The following is a 27,215-nucleotide window of genomic DNA, read 5'->3' on the forward strand; positions in this document are numbered from 1 at the left end:
TGTTGTTTGGGGAACAGCCAGGGTGGGTGTGAAAGGCTACAGCCAAGCTTGCTCCAGAAGGGGCGGCTAAGTGAGGGGGGAAGCCAAGCAGCCGGGGTGGGGGTGGTTAGCAACATTTGTCCCTAGCCGGGGAGCAGTGTAGCCCCCGCTAGGGACTCTGCTTTCCTCCTCCCCCTTGGCGGTGCCTGGCCTCCCGCGGCAGGAAGGGGAGGCGGAAGAAAGGGGAAGAAGCTCCAGGCAGGCCGGGGGAGGGAGGAGCAGTCCTGGGGGGAGGCGGCAGACACACAAGATGGCCCCTGCTGCAGAGGCAGCAGTAGCAGCCGGTCGTGGGGAGGAGGTGGCGGCGGCCAGGCGGCCTCTGCTGCCGGTGCTGGAGGCGGTGGGTGCTGCGGCCAGCCCCGTGTCCCGGAGCTGAGAAAAGCTGCTGCTGCTGGGAGCCTAGCCGTGCGGTGAGTGCGGGTCCTGGGCTTCGGTGCGGGGAACAATGGGGCGGAGGTGGTCTCTCTCCGGCCTGGCCCAGTGGAGGTCGGGGCCTGGCCCTGCCTTACTCAGGGCTTTCAGGTGACGGGGGTCATTGCAGCGGGCTCTAGCCTGTGTCCCTGCCTCCATCTCTAGGCCTCAGGCTTCGGCCGGTCTCCATTTCCGAGTTGTTCCCTCTTGGAGGAGGCCAAGGAGGCTGGTTCTATAAAGCTGGGGGCCGGGAGAAAGAGATTTCCTTTGCCCTTGGAGGAAGAGTGGGGGTGGTAGTTCCAGGGGCTCTTGGTTTAGGGGAGGTGGGGCTGTACTCATGTCATTCTGGGGTGGGGACAGAAGACACTATTTGGGTTGCGGGGAGAGTCTGAAGTATGAGAGAGAATATAGTCCCCAGCCCCAGTTATAAAGGTATGTAGCCTTTTACAGCACAGATGGGAAGTCGGTTCCTGCCCTCAAAGGGGTTCAGCCCCCACTGTGGATTTGCAGAGCTGATGTGACACACATTGAATGCTTTGTTTAAAATATATCTACACATGTCTCTGTGTGTGTGTGTGTGTGTGTGTGTGTGTGTCTCTCTCTCTCTCTTCTCCCCCCCCTCCCCCCTTAGTCAGCTTGCTGCTGTTTTGGGTGCCTATCAGAGTTGTAGGGAACATTCAGGGTAAGTTGGCCAGTGGTTTCTCTGTGTGCCTGGAAACTGAGAGCCTGGCATTTGGGAAATGTAAATCTAAAAAGATCCAACTAACTTGACATTGATTTTTTTTCTCTCTGGTATTACTTTAGACACAGAGTTAAAAGATGGGGCAAGGATTTCCTGCCAGGAAACAGAGCACTGAGTAGCTACCCTTATGTGTTTGGGGGGAGGGGGAAAAGAAGAATAACCAGAAATGATGTTTTGTCTTCAGAGGCCATATTGAGTGAGATCTGTGCCATTTTAAGAGCCCACAAGTAGGGAAACTGATATTTCTTGTATAAACTGGTATTTCATTAAATTCTTTCCACATATACTTCTTTCTTCTGAACAGTTGTTTTAAAACTTGTTTTATTTCAGTCAATTATAGAAAAAATGTATTGGTGACATTGTATCAATTAGTAAGGAGCTTCCATTATTTTAATGTAATATTGATAAATTTAAAATGGCCAAACTACTAAATTGCAAAAATGAGTTTATCTTAAAACAGCTAGTTTACCCCTATCAGTAGCAATGCTACTTTTTCACCACTAACTCTTTTAGTGACATGTTACCCTTTGATCACTCTGTAAGATGACAATTGGACTATTTTTACGTTTATACTATAGTGATGGCTAGTATCGGTGACATATGGAAGTGTGCTACCTTTTCCACTAAACTTCCCCCCCCCGGTCTTCAGGGATATATAAATCTTGTTTTAAGCCTTCCTGCCCATTCCTGAGCGTATGGGTAGCTATTTGTGTATGGTCTCATTGACTTCATTGAGACTATTAACACATGAATAAAGTTATGCATATACTTGAGTGTTGGCAGGACTGGGGTCCACATCTTTATCAGTCAGTGAAATTAGCGTAGAAATTATCAATCCAGAAATGCAGTGTTTAATTTCTCCCATTGAGGTGAACATCTAGTTTCCTTTGAAGTTAATAAGAGCTGGGTGCATCAAAGAGAGGTGATCTCCACCCACCCACCACCCCCTTCCTGAAATTGTTTCAGCCTATTATTCCTGCCCTAGAAAAGGCTCCTCCAGAGCAGATGCTTTAGCAGGTTATTTTGAGGGACCTTCGCACTGATGCTACATGTGTTCTGTTTGTTTGATGGACTCTGATTTCCGTTGCTGTCAGTAAAACCCCTTTGATCAGCGTTAAAATTCATGGGGATGAAGAGGAATTGCTTGTTCTTTGTACCAAAACCAACTTAATTTAAAACAAAATGTTGTTGGATTGTTGGTTTGAAGTTGGTCTGGGCTGGTAGTGACTGCAAGGTCTGATCTAATGTCTGACTTGCATGAAACTAAGGGCAGATCTACATGTAAAATGTTGCATTGGTGCAGCTGCGCTGGTGTAGTGTAAATCCACCTCCCAGAGAGATGGTAGTTATGTCAATGAGAGAAGCTCTCTCATCGACATAGCACTGTCTGTGGGGGGGCTAGGTCTGTATAACTCTGTCGCTCAGAGCTGTGGATTTTTCACACTCCTGAGCGATGTAGTTATACTGAGATAGATCTGTAGTGTAGACTTGGCCTTAATGATGGCTTCAGCCCACTCCCCAAGCGTAAGTGTCTGCATGACACAGACCAGTACCGGTTTTGCTAACTGAAAGGTTTAACAGAGTTAAGTGCTGAAGACCTAAATTATTTAAAGATGGCCCTCCAAAGCAGGTTTGAACTAACATTGATGGGACAGTTTGCAGAAACTTGAACTCCTGTTGCCTATGACCTACCAGCTATCTGGATTGAGACGTTCTGTCGCAAATGCTGTCAATCTGGTACTCTTCAGTAGTGGTGAATTAAGAAAATATATACACCCAAGATTTTGAATTAACTGCTTTATTTTCTTATATGTCTGAATATTTGGAAAGAATCTGAAAATGGTGGTAAGGATAGAAAATTTCACCGATCTGGGACTTGCTATATCCAGAGGCTTGGCAAAATTTGATTTTTAATATTTATTTTTAAGCATTTTCTATTGTTAATCACTTAATTTTCACAGTTGCAGGACATTAAGGGGGGGTTAGTGTTAGGGTAGTGCTGACAGCGGGACTTCAGGGGGCTCACTGCATGGCCAATAGGCCTGACACCTGGCCACAACGTTCAGGGGAGGCTGTGGTCCAGACTCCATGAGGAGGAGGGTGAGCTCCCAGCCCTACGCAAGGCCACCCTACTGATGAATGACTTCTGCCTGGGGATGGCCCCTGTACACCTGGCTGTGAATGAGTAAGCGGGGAGGTGACAGTGGGGCTGCAGAGTGCTCCCTGCATGGTCACCAGGCTGGTGACAACAGATCCCTGTAGGTGTTAGCTGTGAGGGAAGCTGCACTTGCCAACTGTTATAGATATTTTTTGTTGATTTCTATGTCAGGTGAAATTGATGTTTAATGATGACTAATGATTTAAATCAAATCCTGCCAATCCGACGTATATGATACTGGACAAGTGCCCAAGAGAAGCACTGCTAGATTAACAAGCTGACAGTGTTAAGTTTCATTATCTCATGACTCATCATTGCAAAAAAGGTGTGCTGTATGCCATGCGAAAACAGGAATTAGTTTTTTGTTTGTTAGCTATGCATGTTGTGATTACCATATTTTTTCCATGTGAATTCCAACATGATTTTACTGTCTAATATCTAGAAAACAAATGACTGCAAAATAATGCTTTAAATGCCTTAAGTGTAAAATAGGGATAATGATACTTTTGTAAAGCTGTTTATAGCATTTTCCATCAGTAGTTAGCATAAGAACTAGGTATTGATTTATTTACACTCTCTGAAAAGCTTGCAAATCCCAGTTTTCAAATGGTATGAAGAATAAGACTGAAATTTAAAAAAATAAGTGCCTAAAGTTAGGCTCCCAAATATGTGGCCTGACTTTCCAAAAGTGATAATCACCCAGAAGCTCCCATACGTGGTTTAACCAAAGTTTATTTTAAATCTTGACCTTTCTCTCTCACCGTTACTGAAATCAGTTGCAACATGATTTTAAGTAGCTGCAGAGTAGAAGAGGGACAAATAAGAACATAATCAGTGTGTTTTTCCCCCCTAGCTCCCCAAGGCCTAGTATACTGCAGCCTGCTTGAGTTTGATGGACTAGAGTTTAGAACCAGAAAATTTCCCCCCGTATTGCTATTGATCACACAAACATGTACGCATCTCCGCTCCAGATTTGAACATCTGGAAAAAAAACATTTAATTTTTCATTTTTACAAAAAATCTATTGTGACAGTTAGTTAGGTATGTGTAAAATAACTACCCCATATACTGAAACTCAGCAAGTGAACCAACATCAATGAACAATAACCCTTCTATAAAAATTCTTTTGGTCTTCCACCCTTTCAAACCACTTTCAAGAAAAGCCTGAGAAAATAGATAGGCCTTGCAACCTTCCCCTCTCAATGGAGACAGATGAGGAGGGAAGCAAATTCCGTTTAGAAAATTTTCTCTATATGTACAAAGCAAGTGGTTGTTGGTCTTTTAACAGCTGAGATCAACTGGGATACTCGAGCCATCTCTTTTTGTGCTTTAACCTAAGATACACAGGATCCGAACCATAAAGAAACTTGTATATCAAAGCCAGTATTTTGAGGTGCACCTGACAATGAACTGGAAGCTAGTATAGTCAAGGGAGCATAAACATGTGCTTCGTGTGTGAAATGACGGTAAGTAAGCAAGTGCGTTCTGCGCTGTTTGAAGTTTGTGTGACATTTAAGGTTAGCTGTGTGGAGGGCACATTGTCTGGAGATTGTTGGGTAACTGTCATGACATCCACAAATAGCTACTGATCATGCATAATTTTTGTACAGTAAAAAAATTTAATAACACTTGTTGAGTTATAAGATCTGTTCTCCTTTTGAGTTGATCCAGGTGTAGCTCCTATTAGTGCCAATGTGGTCATGAGTATGTCTTGAGAAATATGGTAGGGCAAACTATCTTTTGCACACAATCCCATTGTTTTATTTGGTGGCCTGTGTAGTAAAACTTGAAGTGACCTCATACTACTGTAGTTTCAAAGGAATTAATGACTTATGTCTCCTATACTTGTGAAATGACATAACTGAGGAGAAGTCTTAATGTCTGTAAAACTGTGTGGGCACTAACCTGTTTCAGTGTGGTATTACAAATGCATAGGTGTTTTGTCCCATCCCCCGCCCCCTTGTATTGGGAAATCAGTTGCAGTGCTTCAGGAAATAATGTCCCTGTTACTTATATATCAGCTGTGAGAGGAACTTATTTTGATGTTTAAATGAAGATTCTGGATGATCATTTGTTCATTGCAGTTTCATGCTGTTGTTAGAGTGGCACTGCTTGTGTCCTCCTATAGTTGAAGTTACAGAACAGCATCCATAAACCCCCCCGCTTGGTAGTTTATCCTTCAAGCTGAAATTTTCCTTGCTTCATATTTGACCAAAAATGATTTTTTAAATGTTCAGCTCTTTTTGAGTGAGAAAATGAAGTAGATGGAAAATACAAAATGAGCAATTATTAGAGAAGATAAATATTTTGTATAAGTTTAGTCTATCCTCTGCTACGTTGAAATGGAAAGCAGTGTGCTGGAAAGAGAACATTCCTCTCTCTTCTAGCTTTACTTCCTTCCACAGAGCATACGGTAGGTGTGTGTGTGGGAATGGGTGTTGGGGAGGTGGGTGTGTTTCATATAACTTGTTGAGAGAGAGAGCCTTTATTTATTTATTTATTTATTTATTTAAACAGAAGGGTATTAATACAACTTTCAGCCTTCAGTGGCAGGGATGGCTCGTTGATTGAAACATGTTTGAAATGCTTATTGTCCTGGAGCAGGGGTGGGCAAACTTTTTGGCCCGAGAGCCACATCTGGCTGGGGAAATTGCATGCAGGGCCATGAATGTAGGGCTCGGGCAGGGGGTCGGGGTGTGGGACGGAGTGCGGGGTGTGGGAGGGGGTGTGGTGTGCAGGAAGGGGCTCAGGGCAAGGGGTTGGGGTGCGGGAGGGGTTCAGGGTGTGGGCTCTGGCCTGGCGCCGCTTATCTTGAGCGGCTCCAGGGTGGCAGCGGCATGCAGCGGGGCTAAGATAGGCCCCCTGGCCGCTCCCGGAAGCAGGCAGCACCACATCCCTGGAGGAGTGGGGGGGCAGAGGGCTCCGCGTGCTGCCCTCGCCTGTGGGTACCATCCCCAAAGCTATTGGCTGTGGTTCCCCGTTCCTGGCCAATGGGAGCTGCGGGGGGAGGTACCCGCAGGCGAGGGCAGGGCACGGCGCTGTCTGCCTCCCCCCACCCCCAGGGGCCGCAGGGATGTGGTGCCGGCCGCTTCTGGGAATTGCGCGGGGCCCACGGCGCCACAGGGGTGGCAATCTCGCAGGCCGGATCCGGCCCACAGGCCGTAGTTTGCCCACCCCTGTCCTGGAGCCGTCCATTCAAATTTAGGCAATGTTGACTTCCCTGCTACTTACTGTTTGGGATTTTCAGAACCAGTGCAGTTTCGTAGCGTAGACGAGATGTATTGTGGTTGGATGTTTCTTTTAAAGTGACAGGTTTCAGAGTAGCAGCCGTGTTAGTCTGTATCCGCAAAAAGAACAGGAGTACTTGTGGCACCTTAGAGACTAACAAATTTATTAGAGCATAAGCTTTCATGGGCTACAACCCACTTCTTCGGATGCATAGTGATCTTTTAAAGTGATCATCAGTGAAATAGTTTAATGTTAGTTTAATGTTGACTTCAAATTACTATAAGTCAATAACATTATGCTTGTTACTGCTACATTGTTCGTGGTGGAGCTGAATCAGTGTTAGCAACACTGAAACTTATTCTGGTGTAGACAAGGCCTGAGAGCCCCAGAGCTGCTTCTGGACTTGTAGATCCAATGCAAGAATTCAGAACTACCGCCAGCCTACCATGATGTCTAGTATCCTGTCTTTAATTCATCTTATTTGAACTTTGCTGTATATAAGGCGGAACCAGGATTCAAATCTAGATCCTGCCTTAAATGAACTTAAAAAAACCCTGACCATCTTAATAAGTGGACTTTCAGACAAAATGAAGATGAGGTGCTATCTAAGGTTGAAGGGTTAGAAGAGTTTCAGCAAGGTCCAGATGGTGCATATCCATGACTTCCTAAGTATGAAGTGGCTGAACTTGTAGCAAAAACATGCAATCTCATTAAAAACCGCTACTATATAGGAGCCTTGGAAGGTAACAAATGTTGTACCCAGGGGTGATCCAGGGAAAGAAAAACAGTAAAACTTACTTCTGTACCTGGTAAATTGGTTGAAATGATCATTAAAAACAGAACAGTAAAACCTCCTGAAAGATCATCATATGATATACTATCTAACCTGTATGGTTTCTGCAATGGAAAGTTGTCTCACTAAACTCTTAAAAAGCTTTGAAAGTGTCATCAAAGTAGTGGATACAGCAAAACTGGTTGTCATAGTTTATTTAGATTTTCAAAAGGGCTTTTGGGGTGTTGTGGAAGCTAAGAGTTTAGTTAGCATGCAGAGGGAGATTAGATGCTTATATGGACAAGAATATTCCCACTGATGCATTGAGAGTTTTGGAAGGGATAAAAAAACCCTCCTGCTTCGTATTTTAAACTAGTGTCTAACTATTAGGGATTAGGATGAGAGCTTCATTTGGCTACTGTGATTCTTGCACCTTCCTGTTAAGTACCTGGTACTGCCACTGTCAGACAGGAAACAGGATTAGGTGGACTACAGAGTCTGGTGCAGTATGACAATTCCTATGTTTTCTATATAGAATACAAATTGTGATAGGATAAAGTGAAAGCCAGAAAAGGAAAAGCACACTTCTCTTGTCCCAAAATATTCTGAATTTCTCCTCAGTAGTAATGAATTATGCAAATTTTGGAATAGCATCAGAGGGGTAGCCGTGTTAGTCTGTATCCACAAAAACAACGAGGACTCCGGTGGCACCCTAAAGACTAACCGATTTATTTGGGCATAAGCTTTCGTGAGTAAAAACCCACTTCTTCAGATGCAACTGAATTGGTTTTTTTACGCACGAAAGCTTATGCCCAAATAAATCTGTCAGTCTTTAACTTTGGAATAGTTCCTTTGAAGAAAGTGGAGGGTGGAGGAAAAGAGGGAAGACAGAAATTCATTAAATGTTAATAGGAAAATATAATTGTTAAACATTCACACGCAAGTGTTGCATTCATATTAGCTCTTGTACTCATCTTGTATTGTACCAGCTCTTAGGTGTTCACATAATGTTTATCTTTACACTTAATAGCATGATGTGAGCAGACATCTTTTCCAACCTGTTTTAAAACACAGCCCACATAATGTGTGATCAAAACTATCCTTTTCCTGGGGTTTGGTTTTGTCATTGTACTGTTAATGAAGTTCACCCCAGGCCTTCCCTCCATGTTTAGCTGCTCCTAGAGATGGTCACAGGACTGCTACACCTGTGTACTAAATCCTGTCTTCTGCAGATCCAACCTAGAGAGCCTCTCCCATCTAACTTATCAGTGGTGGAATTTAATGAACTTCATTGGTACTAGTGAATCTGCTGTAGTCTTGGTCTCTTCCAGCAGAATCAACAATAACTGCAGTTGGGGTGGGTTCACAGAACTGTCAGATACAAAAAGATTGACAATTACATGTTCCTGTTGCACGAACAAGCTGTTCTCCTTCAAGGAGTCCAGTAGGAATTTTTTTTCATCCCTGGCATGTGAAACATTGCACGGTTGTTGGATGATCTTGTACTTTCCACTCAACCATCAGGTACTGGCTACTGCCAGAATGTGATGGACTACTGGTCTGATATAGTGTGGCAAATCCTGCAATATGTGCTTTTAAGATGTGTTGAACAGTAGTTTAGTTTGTGAAGTGGTTATCTTGATGTGTAGAGATTCATTGTCCAGGCTACCATTTCCAAGAGTGTTGGGAGCATAATTTAGGATGCAGAAAGGGTATTTGGAGATGAGAAGCATCAACAGAGGTACTATATGTACTCACATGAGCTAATTCTACAAGACCAGACAATTCCTGCACAGCTGGAGACTACCTCTTGTTCGGATTTTGCATGCGGAGTACATTGTCCGGGGAAATTCATAGCAATGTTTTGGAAATTGTGGATGACAATGAGTCATCTGAACCATTTCCAGTCACCAATGGGGTCAAGCAGGGCTGTGTGTTGGCCCCAGCTCTCTTCAGTATGATGTTCTCTGCCATGCTTACAGACGCCTTATGTGATTGTCACACCAAGATTTGTTGTCAGATATTGGACTACTGGCAAGCTCCTCAATTTGAGGAGACTACAGGTGATGACAAAGGTACAGGAAGTGACTTTCATGATCTTCGGTTTGCTGACTGTTTTCCCGAACGCCAAATCTGAGTCTGACATGCAGCGGAGTATGAGCTATTTTTCTTCAGCTTGTGACAACTTTGGTCTCTCAACATCAAGAAGACAGAAATGATGTACCAGTCTGCACCAGGAAAGTCTGACGTAGAACCTAGTATCCCAGTGAATGGCCAAATCCTTCCGGCAGGTTCACCTACCTTGGAAATACACTGTCACATTCACATTGATGATGAAACCAACGCCAGAATTGCGAAAGTGAGTGTGGCCTTTGGCAGGTTACGTGCAAATGTGTGGGAGCCTAGAGGCATTAGTCAACAAACAAAACTGAAGGACTACAAAGCCATCGTGTTGCCACCTCTGATATATGCATGTGAAACCTGGACGAAGTACAGATACCATGCTGTGAAACTGAATCACTTCCCCATGGGCTGTCTGAGAAAACTGATCAGGATAAGATGGCAAGACAAGTTTCCAGATACTTAGGTTCTAATATGACCAGGCATTCCAAGCTTCCATATTCTGATGATATCACATATGAGATGGGCAGGCCATGTCAACAGAATGTCAGAGGATCGACTGCCAAAGAAGATATTTTACAGTGAGCTAAAGGAAGGAAAGCACTCTCAAAGAGGCGGAAAGAAATGTTTCAAGGACTCCCTCAAGTTATCCCTGGGGTGTTTCAACATTGACTCAGACTGCTGGGAAGATCTCACACATGATTGTTCTACCTGGTGAAGCCTCTCATCCATACTGGAGCTACAGGCTATGAGCAGAGGAGAACTGCTGAGGCAGAGCAGAAGTGCCAGCAGCATAAGGACATGTCAAGTTTTGCCAACATTAAGTGGCAGTGTAATGTTGCTTGTGGCAGGTGGGGTGAAAAAACACACACACACACACCCTCAGGCAGGGCCGGATTAACACACGGGCTTTAGGGGCTGCAGCCCCAGGCTAAGGGGGGGCCCGGTGCAGCAGGGCTCAGGCAGGCTTCCTGCATGCGGTGGCCGCACACCCCTCCTGGAAGTGGCCAGCTGCTGGCATGTCTCTGCGGCACCTGGCAGGGGTGTGAGGGGGGGAGGCGGCTCCGCGTGCTGCTCCTGTCCCCAGCACCGTCCCTGGAGCTGTGGGGGCAGCGCTTGCGGCCGGGGGCAGCGCACGGAGACATACTGTTCCCCTCTCCCCAGGGGTGCACAGAGGCGTGCCAGCAACCGGCCGATTCCGGGAGCAGCATGTGGCCACAGCATGCAGGCAGGCAGCCTACCTAAGCCCTGCTGCACCACCGGGAGCCACCTGTTGTAAGCGCCTTCCAGCCAGAGCCTGCACCTTGCACCCCCTCCTGCACTCCAACCCCCTGCCCCAGGTCAGAATCCCCTCCTGCACTGAACTCCCTCCCAGAGCCCTCACCCTCTCCTGTATTCCAACACTGCCCCAGCCTGGAACCCCTTCCTGCACCCAAACTCCCTCTCAGAAAGAAACTAATATAACAGCTGTTCTAAGGTTAAAAAAGTAGGCTATTTTGAATTAACTATATTCTACATGTTTTAAGACTGAAATGTAACCACAGAACAGCTTTATGTTAATTAAAAGGCAAGTTCACTATAGCGTTAATAGCCTCGATGCAATAATTGTGATCATTTTGTTTTAAATTAGGAAAAAGACTTCTATCCAGGGCCCCCACAAAATCTAATAGCCCCGGACCCACAGGAGAGTTAATCTGGCCATGCCCCCGAGGGACATAAATTTTGCTAGCATAAATGCTTGTGTGTGCAGCTCTCCTGCTGACATAGCTACTGCCACTTGTTTAGATGGGTTTTTCTTTTTTATGTTGACAAGAGAGCTCTCTCCTGTCAGCATAGAGTGGCTACATGAACGACCTTTGTTTGCTAGTGTAGACATGGCCTAAATCTCACAACATCAGCATGTTCACTGTTAATCAAATAACACATAGTGGCATCTCTTGTTCAGTGTGTCACAGACCGTTCAAAGCTCAAATTGGCCTGATAAGCCACTTAAGTGTTCACAGAAACTAAACCAACCACTGATGTCATGGTCATCTTTGAACTTGAAGGACAAACAAGACATGTTATATGAAAACTTGCACTGTCCTTTATGGTCACAAAAATCAATGCAAGTTCTCTATTCAGGGAGAGGTAGTACCTGGGAGTGCTGCAGAGGAAGCATTGCTGTTCTTGAAGGTGAAGTTTGCTTATAGAGGGCAGAGTCAAGGTTGTATGGGCGTTTACCTTAATGCTGTATTTCTTGGTTTTCACAAGTTGGAGTTTTGCTGAAATCAGTGTTCTGGAAAGGCATGAGCTGTCACTGGGATACCTTAAATTTGTATATAAATTAGAGGATGTATGGAGGGAGAAACAAAGTAGATGTGCACCACTATAAATCAAGAATCAGTAAATTAAAGGGTCTTAGGGCAGCAGAAGCTTTAACTTGAGTCCAATACTTCAAAAATATAGAGAAGAAAATGTTCCTTGCTCATTTAGATTCATTTTACTTTTTCAGTGATATTGACTGAATAATAATTTTGAACAAGAGTAGCATAGTGCCTTTCCCCTTCCCCCAACAATAACAAGTAATACAGGGTATATGTAAAGGAAGAAAAGAGTTCAAGAATTTTCTAACTTAGTAAAGGCTAAATTCTGGATACCCTTGTAAAACTTAAGTAGAAGTGCTTGCTTAGGAGAAAATGTGAATGTTGAGGAATAGGAAATTGAATCCTCTTTCCCAGGGGTGGCCAACCTGAGCCTGAGCAGGAGCCAGAATTTACCAATGTACATTGCCAAAGAGCCACAGTAATACGTCAGCAGTCCCCCATAAGCTCCCCCCTGGCTCCCAATGCCTTCCGCCCTCCAGCAGCCCCGCTGATCAGCGCTTCCCCGTACCTCCGGATCAGCTGTTTCTTGGCATGCAGGAGGCTCGGAGGGTGAGTGGGAGGAGCGAGGGCATGGCAGGCTCAGGGGAGGGGGTGGGAAGAGGTGGAGTGGGGGCAGGGCCTGTGGCAGAGCCAGGGGTTGAGCAATGAGCACCCCCCGGCACATTGTAGCTCCAGCCCCGGAGTCGGTGCCTATACAAGGAGCCGCATATTAACTTCTGAAGAGCTTCATGTGGCTCTGGAGCCACAGGTTGGCCACCCCTGTTCTTTCCATTGCCTTACCTGGGGTAAAGTGTAGAGTACTTGGGGAAGAGATGCGTTTAAAACTGGTTTATTTTGTTGTAAAACTTCTCTCATTTGCAATGTGTTGCTTCTTGTTAAGGGATTGCATGTGATGTTGATTTTTTTTTTTTAAGCAGCTGTTCTCTGTGCTGTTTATAGCAAGAAGGAATGTCCCCTTTCTAAAAACTAGGGATAGCTCCAGGACTCCACAAAATCATATAAAGCAAATACTATTGCTTTGGGAAATCAGTATTTAGGAAACCCTGAATTCTTGTTTTGTAAATAGGCACAGGATCAATATTTCCACACTCAGCCTGGAGAATAGCAGTTAGTCTTTGTAGAAGAGTAGGCCTCTTAATGAGGGATTCAAAGTGATAAATTTTATGAGCTGAATGCATCACTGTAGAAGTGTTAACGGGCCCCTCTACTTTGAATGGTCTCTTAAAATATGTGAAAACAACAAGGAGTCCTTGTGGCTAAAACCCACTTCATTAGATGCATGGAGTGGAAAATACAGAGGCAGGTATAAATACACAGCACCTGAAAAGATGGGAGTTGCCTTACCAAGTGTGTGTGTGTGTGGGGGGGGTCAGTGCTAATGAGCCAGTTCAGTTAAGGTGGAAGTGGGCTATTCTGAACAGTTGACGACAAGGGGTGAATATCAAGGGAAGAAAAACCACTTTTGTAGTGCTAATGAGTTCAGTGTAATTAAGGTGGCTCATTTCAAACAGTTGACAAGAAGGTATGAGTATCAGTGGGGGGAAATTTAGTTTTTGTAGTGACCCATCCACTCCTAGTTTTTATTCAGGCCTAATTTGATGGTGTCCAGTTTGCAAATGAATTCCAGTTCTGCAGTTTCTCATTGGAGTCTGTTTTTGAAGTTTTTTGATTGAATTGCCACTTTTAAGTCAGTTATTGAGTGTCCAGGGAGATTGAACTGTTCTCCTACTGGGTTTTGAATGTTATAATTCTTGATGTCAGATTTGTGTCCATTTACTCTTTTGTGTAGAGACTGTCCGGTTTGGCCAATGTAAATGGCAGAGGGGCATTGCTGGTACATGATGGCATATATCACATTGATAGATGTGCAGGTGAATGAGCCCCTGATGGTGTGGCTGACTGATATGGTTAGGTCCTATGATGATGTCCCTTGAATAGATATGCGGACAGAGTTGGCAACGGGGTCTGTTGCAGGGATTGATTCCTGGGTTAGTGTTTTTGTTGTGTGGTGTGTAGTTGCTGGTGAGTATTTGCTTCAGGTTGGGGGGCTGTTTGTAAGCGATGACTGGTCTGTCTCCCAAGGTCTGTGAGAGTGAGGGATCATCCTTCAGTATAGGTTGTAGATCCTTGATGATGCGCTGGAGAGGGGGCTGTAGATGATGGCTAGTGGCGTTCTGTTGGTTTCCTTGTTGGGCCTGTCCTGTAGTAGGTGACTTCTGGGTACCCTTATGGCTCTGTCAATCTGTTTCTTCACTTCACCAGGTGGGTATTGTAGTTTTAAGAATGCTTGATAGAGATCCTGTAGGTGTTTGCCTCTGTCTGAGGGATTGGAGCAAATGCGGTTGTAACTTAGAGCTTGGCTGTAGACAATGTGTGATGTGTCCTGGATGAAAGCTGGAGGCATGTAGGTAAGTATAGCGGTCATTAGGTTTCCGGTATAGGGTGATGGTTATGTCACCATTGCTTATTTGCACTGTAGTGTCTAGGAAGTGGATAACTATCTCTCCTGCCTCTTTCCAATCCCTGAATTGACACTTCTGTAGATGGTGCTTTTTGTTTGACAACAGGCACTATTTCTATTGAGTTAACTTTTCTGACTCCATTGATCTCTACCTCTATTGCAGTGGGCATGGACTGGGTAAGGGGGCGGTGCGATTGAAAAAGTTTGGGGACCACTACTCCATTGCTCTCTGTTCTTGCTCTTCTTTCTCCTGCTGTTTGCCAGTCTACCTGATGCTCCCTCTGCTACTTTCTGCTAGGTTGCCTATTAATCGCATCACATTGGCAGTTTAAAATTACCGTATATACTCTATCATAAGCCGGTTTGTTTATAAGCTGACACCCCCCCCCTCCCAAGATGGATAAGTAAAAATGGAAAATTTTTATGACCCGTTCATAAGTCGACCCTATAATTCAGGGGTCAGCAAACTTTGGCTCCCAGGCCATGAGGATAAGCAGCTGGTGGGCTGAGATGGTTTGTTTACCTCGAGCGTCCGCAGGCATGGAGGTAAACCTAAGTAAACAAAGTATCCCGGCGCTCCAGCCGCTTACCCTGGCGGGCCGGGACAGCAACTGGTGGGCAAATTTTTTTTGGGGGGGGAGAAGCTGGGGGTCAGGGGAGTAACCCCTGTGACCACCTCCCACATGACCCCACCCCTAGCCTGGGACCCCCACAGTCTCCCCATCCCATCCCACCTTATCTGGGGAGGATGTCTCTGGCCTGGCTGGAGCTGCTCCGGCGGGCCAGACTGGGCTGCGCGGCCGCAGCATGTTCCAACGGGCTGGGCCAGGCGGCACAGCCGCAGCGTGCTCCAGCGCCTGGGCGGCGTGGCCACAGCCTGCTCTGGGGGGCAGGGCCGAGCGGCATGGCTGCAGCCTGCCAGCCCCAGAGCTGCAGCTGCTTGGGAGGCTGGGGGGAGAGCAGCTGTGGCCAGAAGTGGAGAGACTCTGGCCCCGCCTCTTCCCTTCTGGCTGTGCTGCCTCTCCTTGCTCCCTCTGTTGGGGGGAGGGGCTGTGTCCCATCTCTCCCTCTCTATACCTGTTCATAAGTCAACCCCCTTCTCTGGTGCTTCCCTTTTTTACTAAAAAAAATTTGGCTTATGAACGAGTATATACAGGACTTCAGATTACTTTTTTCTAATAATAGAGCTGAAATACATTGTGAAAGACCAATGTGGTCGTCTGAGCAACTGTGGGACACTGTCCTCTGGTTGTTGTGGCATCTTGAGTGTCATAGCTTCCTCTCTGGAGAGGGTGAGAAGTTAATGAGTATTGTTCATGGCATACTCCCTGCTTGCTGCTTTGGCCATAGCTGTTAATCTGAAAGGTGAAGGACAAAATTAGACTAGGTTGAACTGGCTTCACAGAATGGATTGGAGTACTCTGGCCGCCCTTCCTGTGTATGACTCATTCTCCTACTTGCCTGCTGTAGAACTAATTAAAAAGAAAGGAACTAGCGCAGCAAAAAGTTCAGGGCACGTCTACAGTGGCAAAGTTACAGCGCCGGCAGTTGCAGCGCTGCTCAGAGAGAGCTGAGAGGAAACTGCTGTTGTGTGTTCACACAATCAGCTGCTTGCACAATAGCGTGTTCACACTTGTGGCACTTGCAGCGGTATTCGGAGTGGTGCACTCTGGGCAGCTATCCCACAGAGCATCTCTTTCTCTTCTACCGCTAAGACTTGTGGGAAGGTTGAGGGGGTCGCGGGGCATCCTGGTTCCTGTCCCAATGACCCGTGATGCATTGCTTCGCATCCCAGAAATCCCTGTGCTTCTGTCTGCATTTGGTGCCATCTTTCAACGATTTGTGTACTGTGCACCCTGCCTCTTTGGGTTGCAGGAATGGATCCCGAACTGTTGACCAGTGTGCTGCTCACTCTGACTAACATGTCATGAGTGGCATTGGAGTTATTTCTTAAACTACAAAGGCAAGAGGAGTGTGACATTGATCTCGCCACGCGTAGTAGCTACGACTCGAGATTGCTTGTGGCATTCATGGAGGTGCTGACCACAGTGGAATGCTGCTTTTGGGCTCGGGAAACAAGCACTGAGTGGTGGGATCACATCGTCATGGACATCTGGAATGCTGAGCAGTGGCTGCGGAACTTTGGGAGGAGGAAAACCACATTCATGGGACTGTGTGATGAGCTCGCCCCAGCCCTGCAGCGCGAGGATGAGAATGAGGGCTGCCTGTCGTTGGAGAAGCGCTGTGCACTGTGGAAGCTGGCTACTCCAGATTGCTACCGATTGGTTGCTAACTAGTTCGGAGTGGGAAAGTCAACCATTGGACTCGTGTCGATGGAAGTGTGCAGGGCCATTAATCGAATCCTGCTGCAAAAGACTGACTCTGGGCAACGTGCGTGACATTGTGGATGGCTTTGCTCAAATGGGCTTCCATAACTGCGGAGGGGTGATAGATGGCATGCGTATTCCAATTCTGGCACCAGACCACCTAGCCACCGAGTACATTAATCGCAAGGTGTATTTCTCAGTGGTTCTCCAGGTGCTTGTGGATCACTGTGGGCGTTTCACAGATGTTAACACAGGCTGGTCCGGAAAGGTGCATGACACATGCATCTTTTGGAACACTGGCCTGTTCAGGAAACTGCAAGCAGGGACTTTCTTCCCAGACTAGAAGATCACCATAGGGGAAGTCAAAATGCCCATTGTGATCCTAGGAGACCCCTCTTACCCCTTAATGCCGTGGCTTATGAAGCCATACACAGGGCAACTTGACAGCAGCAAGGAACGGTTCAAGAACAGGCTGAGCAAGTGCAGAATGACTGTGGAGTGTGCTTTTGGCCGTTTAAAAGCCCGCTGATGCAGTCTCTATGGGAAGTTGGACCTGGATGATGACAATATTCCTATGCTTATAGCCTCGTGCTGTACATTCCATAATATTTGTGAAGGGAAGGGTGAAAGCTCTGAGGGCTGGACCACAGAGGCTCAGCACCTGGAGGCTGAGTTTGAACAGCCTGAGACCAGGGCTATTAGAGGGGCACAGCGCGGGGGCATAAGGATCAGGGATGCCTTGAGGCAGCAATTTGAAGCTGAAAGCCACTAATGTTTGTTGCTATGCTCAGGATTGCAGTGCTTGTAATGCTAGGAGGTGGTTGATGCACATGATGCAATAAGGGGGTTTAACATAATTGTATGTTGCTTTGGAGTGCTCTTTTTGCTTTCACTTAATAGAATAAAGATTGCTTTCAAACCAACACAATTCTTTTATTAAAAGACAACAACCAGAGGAGAGAGTCAAACAAAATAAAACAGCAGGGAGGGGGATGGGGAAAGGGAAGGTCCGAGGAGGTGGAGGGGTCCTGGAACGGCTAAAGATTTGTGTATGTCCAGGGATCCTATCCAGCCTTCTCCTTTGGAGTACAATGCAGTGGGTACTGTACTTCAGCAGGGCCAAACCCCAGAGGGATTGGCGTTTGAGTGCAGAGGGTAGTGGGAGTCCACAGTGCTGGACTGTGAGGGGGGAGGAGTGGAATGCCGTGGGTATAGACTGGAGCCAGGAGGTTGATAAGAGTGTTGGCGGTGTCTGGGGGGAGCATGGGAAAGAGTTTTGCGACAGCGGCTGCAGGGGAGGGCGAGTGCAGAGCTGCTTGGTTTGAAGAACTAGTATCGCCTGGAGTGTGTCTGCCTGGCGCTCCATAACATTTAAGAGCCGCTCCGTGGCTTCATTCTGGCGTGCTGCATTCTCCTTTCGGTCCCTCTTCTCGCTGTCCCGCCACTCCTTTAATTCCTGTTTCTGGGTGGCGGAGTGCATCGTAACATCACTCAGTCCTCAATTTTTCTTGGCTGCTTTCTAATTCTGCGCAGCCGTTCAGTTGCCAATAACCAAGAGGAAGGCTGGGCTCCCAAGATCCTCTCTGTGAAGTTTAAATGCAACATTTTACAGAAGCAATATTGTTTGCAACACAGACAACACTGATTCAGTGCTTTAAAACACAATCAGTACTCACACACATGTCACTAACTGGCTGATCCCAGGCAAGCACACATGAGCCACAAGACCCCCAAAATGGTGAGTAGCTGCAGGGGCAGGGTAAATCACTCTCTTCCAGGACCCTGCTGTATACTGGGCACGTGGCTCTTGGGGAGAACCAGCATGTAGGGGGGGCCTGATAATCATTCCTGTCCCCACACTTGCCACAGGATGTGATCATTAAGGAAGATATCTCGCTGCTGAGGGTGAGCAGAGAATCAAGGGAGGGTCTTCTCCAAGACTGCGGCTTCCACCCTGGCCCCTTTGCAGCTCGCCTGTGTGCAGCGATGGTGGTGTCCCGTCCTCCCCCTCCCCCCCATGACAGCACAATGATGCAGGAAAGTTACCGTTAATGGGGCAAGAAACAAAGCAGCTCTTCTGAAGAACCTGCGGCAGCGGATTGCACAGGATCTCCACAAGAGTTTCCTGGAGATCTCTGAGGGAGATTCCCGTGAAGTGAGGGAGTCCATCAACAGCCTGTTCCGCTGCTCAGACTTGGCATACAGTGGAAGACAAGCCTGCTTTCTGCAGCCTTCCTGCCCCCAACAACTCGCTTCAGTGATTCGCAAAATTGATTCACTTACCAGGGGTCTCTTCTCCTGTTTGTGCTTCTCCAGTCTCCGACAGCTGTGACTGGCTAGCCTCCTCCAGGGTAAAAAAGCTGACTGCATGCCTCCAAATCATCCTCTGCCTCTGGGTCCACATGCTCGTCCAAGCTTTCCTCCTCCTGGCTCGGTCCACTCTCGACTGGCACGCGAGCCACCAAAGTATCCACAGTAGTCTTCGCAGTGGGGGTGGGGTCGCCACCAAGTATCTCGTCTAGCTCTTTGTAGAACTGGCAGCTCATGGGCGTAGCACTGGTGCCGCGGTTTGCCTCTCGTGCCTTATGATAGGTGTTCCGCAGCTCCTTCACTTTGATCCTGAACTGCAATGTGTTCCGGTCATGGCCCCTTTCTGTCATGCAGAAAGTGAAATCTGTCTGTAGGTATCATAATTGCTACGGCTGGAGCACAGCTGGGACTGGCCTCTCCCCAAATGCTGATGAGGTCCAGCAGCTCGGCATTGCTGTAAGTAGGGGATCGCCTGGTGCATGGAGCAGGCATGGCCACCTGGAAAGATGCGCTGAGACCACTGCACGCATCACTGAGCAACCAGGAAGGGGACTTCCAAATTTCCAAAGGAATTTACGGGTTGGGGATGACGGTTGGTCACTCTGAGGGCAGGGCGGTAGAGTTCAAACCGATGACCAGAGAGGTGAGAACAGGCATTGTGGAACACCTCCTGGAGGCTAATCGCAGCACTGTAATCGCCATGGTGTCTGCATTGGCACTGCAGCGCTGTAGCCCCGGCACAGAAAGCTGTACGCCTCTCATTGGGGTGTTTTTTGTTTTTGTTGTTAAAAACGCTACAACTGCGCAGTTTCTGCGCACTAAGTGGCTTGGCAGTGTGTACATCTCAGGAGTTACAGCGCAGAAAGCTGCTTTACTGCGCAGAAACTTGCCACTGTAGACAGGGCCTCAGAGAGGAGGCTTTCTTGTCAGTGGAAAACTTTAATGTTGACCTCGCTTGCTAAATGCTCAAGCTATAGGGATTGGCATTTGGGCACCATGTATTCAGAACAGGTTATAGACCGTAGAATAAGTTGTGGTGGTGGTTTTTTTTTTTTTTTTTTTTTTTTAAAGCTGCATTCAGTGAAGTGCATTATTTGAACCAGCCAATTAAAGCTTAGAAAATGATTGTGATCAATCTACTGTGCTTTAATTTCTACCCCACCACACCTTGTTGACAATCCTCTGTAGTTCTCACCATCTCCACTGTACAACCGCGTTCATTAGGAAAGTGGCTGCCAGACTTGGCTAGATGCGAAAAGATTAACATGAAAAACTTGGTTAGAGCAGATGTCATCTGTAGTATGATTTGTTTTACCTCTTAAACATTCCATGTAATGAAAAACTCCTATCTTGTCCACAAGACTAACTTATTTATTTTTTTTTGCACTCCTATAGCACTTCTTATCTGAAGGGGTACTAAGGCATTATCCTGACCTTTTTTTTTTTTTTTTTTTTTTTAAAGTAATTTTATTATTGTAGAAGAGGCAATATTGACAACTCCTGTCGACAGATACAGCATCACTTCTGGCTTTCACACATCATTCAACCAATGCCTCAAATTTTGTTTGAGAATCTTGTGTAGATAGGACAAGAAAGTTTATTTTTCTTTTCCCACTGAGTTGTTGCCTTCTCTTCTAAAACTGCCATTACAGGCATCAATTTTGACAGCATATTTCTGTTAGAAACTGAAGAGAGGTGAGCTATTTGGTTCACATAGGTCTTTGAACAGCCTTCTGCTCACTAATGGCATAGTCTGAATTTGAACCATTGAGCGAGAGCTGAAAGGGTTCATAGTCCACCAGGAATCTTTCAGAACCATCCGGACTTCTGAATTCTTCTCTTTTTAATAGCGTGAGGCTGCTTGATGAAGTGGTAATAGCTTCCCAGGAACTGGAAGTTAGGACTCCTAAGTGATTCCCCCCGATATATTGTGTGACTGTGGGCAAGGAACATAGCCCCTTTCACCTCCATTTCCCCTTTAGTAAAATGGTGATACTTGCCCATGTTTTGTAAATAGGTTTGAGAGCAGGGATGAAAGGAGCTGTTCAGATACCAAGTATTAATGTTGTTATAAAAATAATAAGATTATGGGTTAAGTGCTATTGAAAGCTGCACTGCTGCTGGGACAGCAATTCAGAGCCTGAAGGCACAGTAGTTCCAATTGGTATGGCATCCTGCTGGATTAGTGTTTACATGAAACAGTGGTTACTCTTGGATATGTATTCAATTTTTAGCTTGCGCAAAGCAAGCATATTAGCTTTTAGAGAGTAATCCACTTCTTATCTCCGGTATGAGTTTAAGGAACGGGATTTATCTTCCAGCCTCTTCTTTAAGGTCTGAGAATGGTGAAGTATTAACTCCTGCTGTTTAAGCATTCCCCAGGTGGGTTGGATGATGACCCAGCAACCTTGTGACTGTGAATCAAAGTAAATTCTATAATGTACTCTTAATTTATAAAAACCTATATCTTGTATTAATGAAAAGTGGACAAACGCACTGTCCTTCTTTCTCAGTGTAAAGTAGCTTTTTGCAAAGTAAGGGAAGTTCCTGTGAAAATAATTTTACTTCCATGGGAAATTTCATATGTCATTTACATGATGCTCTTTCTCCTCATTGTAACTGTTGTAAAAGAAAACTAAAAGTAGGATTGTTTGAATTACACAAGCATTGTGCACAAGTCAATCTTTGAAAGCAATTTTTAGTAAACTTTAGATTTCTTATTTTTGATACACCTGATACAAACCACTGATCAATATGGTTCACATTAAGGATTGCAAATCTTTGCTATGTGTTTACAGTAGGAGTTTATTTGCTTCTTCCTTGACTTTTCAAGCCTTAACAAGTTTTTATACAATTAAGGCAAGTACTGATTTGCAACCCAGTTCTTCTGGTCACTCCTCTTGCATTGGAATATTTCAGGGCTGGTTTACACTGGGAATTTCAATTGGCATAACTGCATTTTGGGGTGTGAAAAATCCACATCCTTGAGAGATACAGCTATGCTGACCTAATCCCTGGTGTAGACCGTGCTAGGTCGACGGAAGAATTTTTCTGTTGACCTAGCTACTGCCTCTCAAGGAGTGGATTTCCCATTGGTGTAGGTGAACCCCTCCCATTGACATAGGTAGTATCTACTACACTGAAGTGCTACAGCAGTGTCGCTGCAGCAGTTTAAGTATAGACATGCCTTCAGTATAATATTTGTAACCAAACTAAATATAGAGGTGGAATGGGAATCTGACTGTTTCTGAAGAGGATTGATAGGGTTGCAGCCAGTTTTGTATGTAGGTAGTTAAATAGTGTCACTGGACTAGTTTAGACTAGCATAATTTAATCTGTATGTTCAGATGAAATTCAGGTGTGGTAATGTTTCAGGACACAGGCAGAAAAGATTTCATAGGAATGGAAGTTGTTGGTGAGATGTAAACAAATACCTGAGGAGGTAATAGTGTTGCCGATTCATGAGCAAGGGGGTGTGATAGCTATCTTACTCTCAAGCATTAGAATGATCATGTGCTGGGTTTCTCAGAAACTTCTCTCATGCAGAATCTGAAGAGTTTTGATTCCATTGTTTCTTCATGTGAGCAGTGGGTGGATGGGTGAAGTCACGCACAAAGTAAAAATGCTGTTGCTCTCTGGGAGGGCAAAAATTTTGGATTGTTTATCTAGCCACGCAGGTGGCGATCACAGAATCCTAGAAATGTAGCACTGGAAGGGTCCTTGATAGGTTAACTAGTCCAGTTCTCTTCAGTGAGGCAGGACTAATTATTATCTAGGCCGTCCCTACCATAATGGTAGAGGGAGCCTCTGATTCATCACCAGCAGACCTCTTGAGCATATCTGACAGATTTTGAAACTACATTGCATGAATCACTGTAATATTTAAAAGTGAGAGTATAGTCATAGTCATGCTGGTGTGACATGCTGGCACATGAAAACTCAATTCTTGATGAAAGTTGGCAGTTAGCCTGTTATGGGACAGCGTCTACAACATTCCACAAAATGTCCTTCAAGAAGTTTGCTACTAACCTGTCTCCTACATAATAGACAAATTTCATCCCAGTTGAACTTTACAGGCTTCAGTGGAGTTACACTAGGGATGAAATTCATTCACATTTTGAAAAGGTCCCTCTTTAGACTGATTGCTTTGTTTAGTTTCCCTTTCTGTCACTGCTTTTCCTGTGACAGCAGTGAGTAGCTGAATATAGGAGTGTGTGAAGGGACACCGATATTGGCTGGTGTGGGCGGAATGGTGGCTTTAGTACCTAGATTTCCCTCCTTATTCCGTTCATCTGTTTAAACTGCTGTTTAAAATGGGGATTTGAGCAATGCAAGACAGTTGGGGAATTTAACTGCTGTATTCATGCAAATACTAAGACTGAAAAAGTTATTTATAACCTGCTCAATCTGCAGTGATGGAAATGCATTTGCAGTTAAGCACACACACACACCTTCCACTTCATTTTCAAAATTTCCAACTTTTAAGATTTGAGAGCTCAGTTAATATTCTGTGTAGTTCAGTTATGGAGCAACAGTACAATATTATACTGTTCAGCTTCTGAAATGGATGCCATAATCTCACAATCTTTCTTCATTTCGATGCCTATAACACAAAAGCCCACAAAGCTTCGTGGAGATTTTTAAAGGCATAAATTGAATTTAAGTGCCCAAATCCTATTGAATTTAAAAGGAATTTGGGTGTCTAACTCCCACTGGCTCCTTTGAAGACTCCAACCTAAAAATGTATACAAAATTGTATGATAGAATAAAACACCCTGGTCGGCCATACCTCTCACAAAATCCACCTGGAATTTTAAAAACTGAGCAAGTTAATGACCCATGCATCCTCAGGCCCTCATCCTTCCCAGAAATCAGATGGGCTTTGCAGCATGCCCTTAAAATCAGTGGATTAGGTCTGGTTCAGATGGAGAGGGAATTCTGTAGTTGAGGAGTCCTCACGGAGAATGCCTGCCAGCAGCCACTTCTCTGGTCTTGTGTACATTGTGTATATTTTGCACTTGTGTAACTAACACTGTAACAAATTCCTAACGTAGGTGTTCAGCACAGATGTGGTTTTCCTCTGTTTCAAATCAGGATAATTCACCCTGGTGTAAATTACTTTTGGGACACAGGTTGTGGTTTGGGGATTTCCTAATGCCACCAACATCAGAGGAAACACCATCCAAAAATCAAGCAGAAAAGCATGTGCATTTATTCCCTCAAGATAATGCTCTTTTATCACAGATAGGGATAGTTTTGCCTGAGGGTATGTCTACACTTGCAGAGTTTTTGCGCTGTAAGTTTCACTGGTGATAGGGAACCAGACTTCCTCAGGCGTCAGTATTTGTTTAGAGTGGAAGCAGCACTTCCATCCCCGATGAGAGCAGCGCTCTAGGGCAGCTATCCCACAGTGCAGCTCTCTCCATTTTGATGATGGGTCTTGTGGGAAGGGCAGGGGGTGATTGCCGGTCCCTGTACAGCTTCCTCTCCCCCAACACTGATCAGCTGCAGTAGCTCAGCATTGCTCCAAGCAGGGGATCGTTTGCTCCATGGAGCAGGCATTGTCACCTGGCCAGATAAGTGAGCACTTGCCAAGAAAACAGGAAGGGGAGTTTCAAAGTTCCCAGGGCTTTACAGGGGTGGATGTCTGTTTACGTGGCATCAGAGCAGTGGAGCTGCTGGCCAGAGTGGTCACCTAGGCACTGTGGGATATCCTCAGGAGGCTAAAAGCTGTGTAAACAGGAAGAATGTGTCTTCACTTGCACATCACTGCAAAAGCATCACCAGTAAGAGCTGTATGCCTGTACGTCTGGTGAAGGTGGTTTTCTTTTTGCGGTGAAACTTTTGAGTTTCACCGCAAAAAGTTATTGACAAGTGTAGACGCTCGCACAGTTTTTGTACAAAAAAGGGACTTTTCGCTTTAAATGGCAAGTGTAGACATGCCCTTACAAGCTTACAGAGGCACACCCCTGAGTGACACAAGTTTTGCCGACATAAGTACTAGTGTAGAATGGCCATAATCTGAGTAACTTCTCCCACAAAATACCTAGAGATTTTCCTCACAATGGTAGAGACTTGAATTGGCAACTAAGGGATCTGCTGAGCAATATTTTTCAGATCTAGTAGTGAAGACAAAACCTCTTGGTTTTTTTCCCCCTAATAGCTATGGCATAAACCTTCTTTTTTTTTTTTTTTTTTTTTTTAAGTAAATAAAAGGGAGAAAATCAAACCCTTGATGCAGTCTGACTCCTTAATTCCTAATGAATCATTAGGCCAAATTTTTATTATAAATCAAAATCCCCTTGTTTAAAAGGGATACTTTAATTCTGCATGCTCTGTAGATCAGCCACTAACACAATTCTGCCGTACAACAAATGTATTCTCCTCTGTTTTTTTTTCTTAGGCCTTGTCTACACTGCCACTTACAGGGCTGAAACTTTCTTCGCTCAGGGGTGTGAAAAAACACCCCCCACAGCAGTGCAAGTTTCAGTGCTGTAAAGTGGCAGTGTAGATAGTGCTAGAGCGCTGGGAGCCATTCCCCTCACGGAGGTGGTTTTATTACAGAGCTGGGAAAGCTCTCTCCCAGTGCTAGACCCGCGACTACATAGCCACGGCAGCGCTTTAACATCGGCTGTGTAGACATATCCTTAATGTTTTCCAGTCTTCACTTTCAGAAGTAAGGTCTAAGCTGTTGTGAATAAGGTTATATTGACTTAAATATACCTTACCATCTGCTTAAAAAATGTTGAGCTCACCGCAGCATGGCTTGCAGAATCCTGCATTTTTTATTAATAGATCTTTGTTGGTGCTCACAGTGTGAAATCCACATAACTTTTCTGAGTTCATCACTTCCCCCCCCCACTTTATGGCAGTGAATTCTCAGTACCAACTTTCTTTTGGCAAAACTTGTATTGGCTTACACCAAAAGTCGTTGTTGTAAGCAGTAAGGGGTGGGGGAGTTTATTGTTGAGCTAAGAACCAGAAAATAGGAGCCTTGTAAAGCTAATCCACTTTCAACAGTTTTGTGTTGAGAGAACAGTATAGACCTGCTGAGAACATGTTTTTCCCAAACCACAAAATCTGTCATTAATGAAACTATTTTTAAACAATTTAAGAACGACAAGCAAAATATTTAAATTTAATGTCGCCAATATATTTTTAATAGATTATGATCACCTGTTTGCCTGGGTTGTTTTCAGGTCTGTAATTTGAAGTCTAATAGGACTATGTATAGCTTAAAACTTCTGCTGAGTGTCCTTCACTCCCTCTCTTCATTCTTTTAAATCTAATTAAAAGGCCTGCATTCGGAAACCAGTAACTTCTGTCTTACTCCAAAGTACAAGTTTCAGTCTACTGTTTGAATCTGATGAATCTTCTTGTACCTGTGCTAACTGATTCTTTTCCTTTAGAACGGATAGTAATCTCATTTTGTTTTGCATTTAAAAAAATCTGAGTCAGCATTCTTTCTTTTGTGGTTAGGTTCTAAAATGCCTGTTGTCAAATATCAATAGGTGGGTGAGTGGAAACCCTGAAACGAAAGCCTTTTGTTTCCATTTATGAAAACTGCACGAACAGTTGTTTGTAATGTTTTATAAACTCCTATGGGAGAAAGGGGAGATAGATATATAGATAGATATATATAAAAAATCTGAAGGGTAAATGGGACTAATGTGAAGTGGCACTCCTTTTTAAAAAGACTATATATAGAGATATATGGTTAAATGAAAAATCTCACTCTGAATTAGTGCCCTGCCCCAAGGTTAGCTCTGGTCTCTGGAACTGCGCTCTCTAGCATTGCTACAAATTAAATCACCAGGTGCCAGTAGTATTTAAAGCTAATGAAGCTCTATTACACCATAGTCAGAAGTGCCTGAATTAACCTGCTTTTCAGCAAGTGTTTTCTGACCTCTCAATCCTACTGGATGACTGAAGAGTTAAGCCCTGCCTGTGTGGGAATTTAACACTGCTTAAGAGCGACTAGCAAGTTTTATCCACATTATTCACTGTTTAAATTTTACTGCAAATCCATGTTAAAGGGCATGGGGACATCCTTGAGACAGTGCTGGCTAACTTATGTTCCCTTTATGCTACAATTACAGCATAGTCAGGAGAGCCGGCTACTGCATTGTTCTAGTCCAGAGGTGGCCAACCTGAGCATGAGAAGAAGCCAGAATTTACCAATGTACATTGCCAGAGAGCCACAGTAATACGTCAGCAGCCCCCCATAAGATTCCCCCCGCCACTCCCAATGCCTCCCACCCACCAGCAGCGCCGCTGATG

At 45.1% G+C, this 27,215-nt stretch overlaps 1 protein-coding gene across 1 annotated transcript in view; it reads left to right on the top strand.

Moving 5' to 3' along the window:
* Nucleotides 1-376: 376 nt before the first annotated feature.
* RC3H1 (ring finger and CCCH-type domains 1) overlaps nt 377-27,215 on the top strand; it is a 99,328-nt gene continuing 72,489 nt past the window's right edge. Inside the window, exon 1 of the mRNA XM_065409131.1 lies at nt 377-449. The gene's annotated coding sequence lies outside the window, so the exon portion shown is untranslated. The remainder of the gene's footprint in view (nt 450-27,215) is intronic.

This window comes from Emys orbicularis, chromosome 8 (assembly GCF_028017835.1).
Source record: "Emys orbicularis isolate rEmyOrb1 chromosome 8, rEmyOrb1.hap1, whole genome shotgun sequence".
Taxonomy (NCBI): Eukaryota; Metazoa; Chordata; order Testudines; family Emydidae; genus Emys; species Emys orbicularis.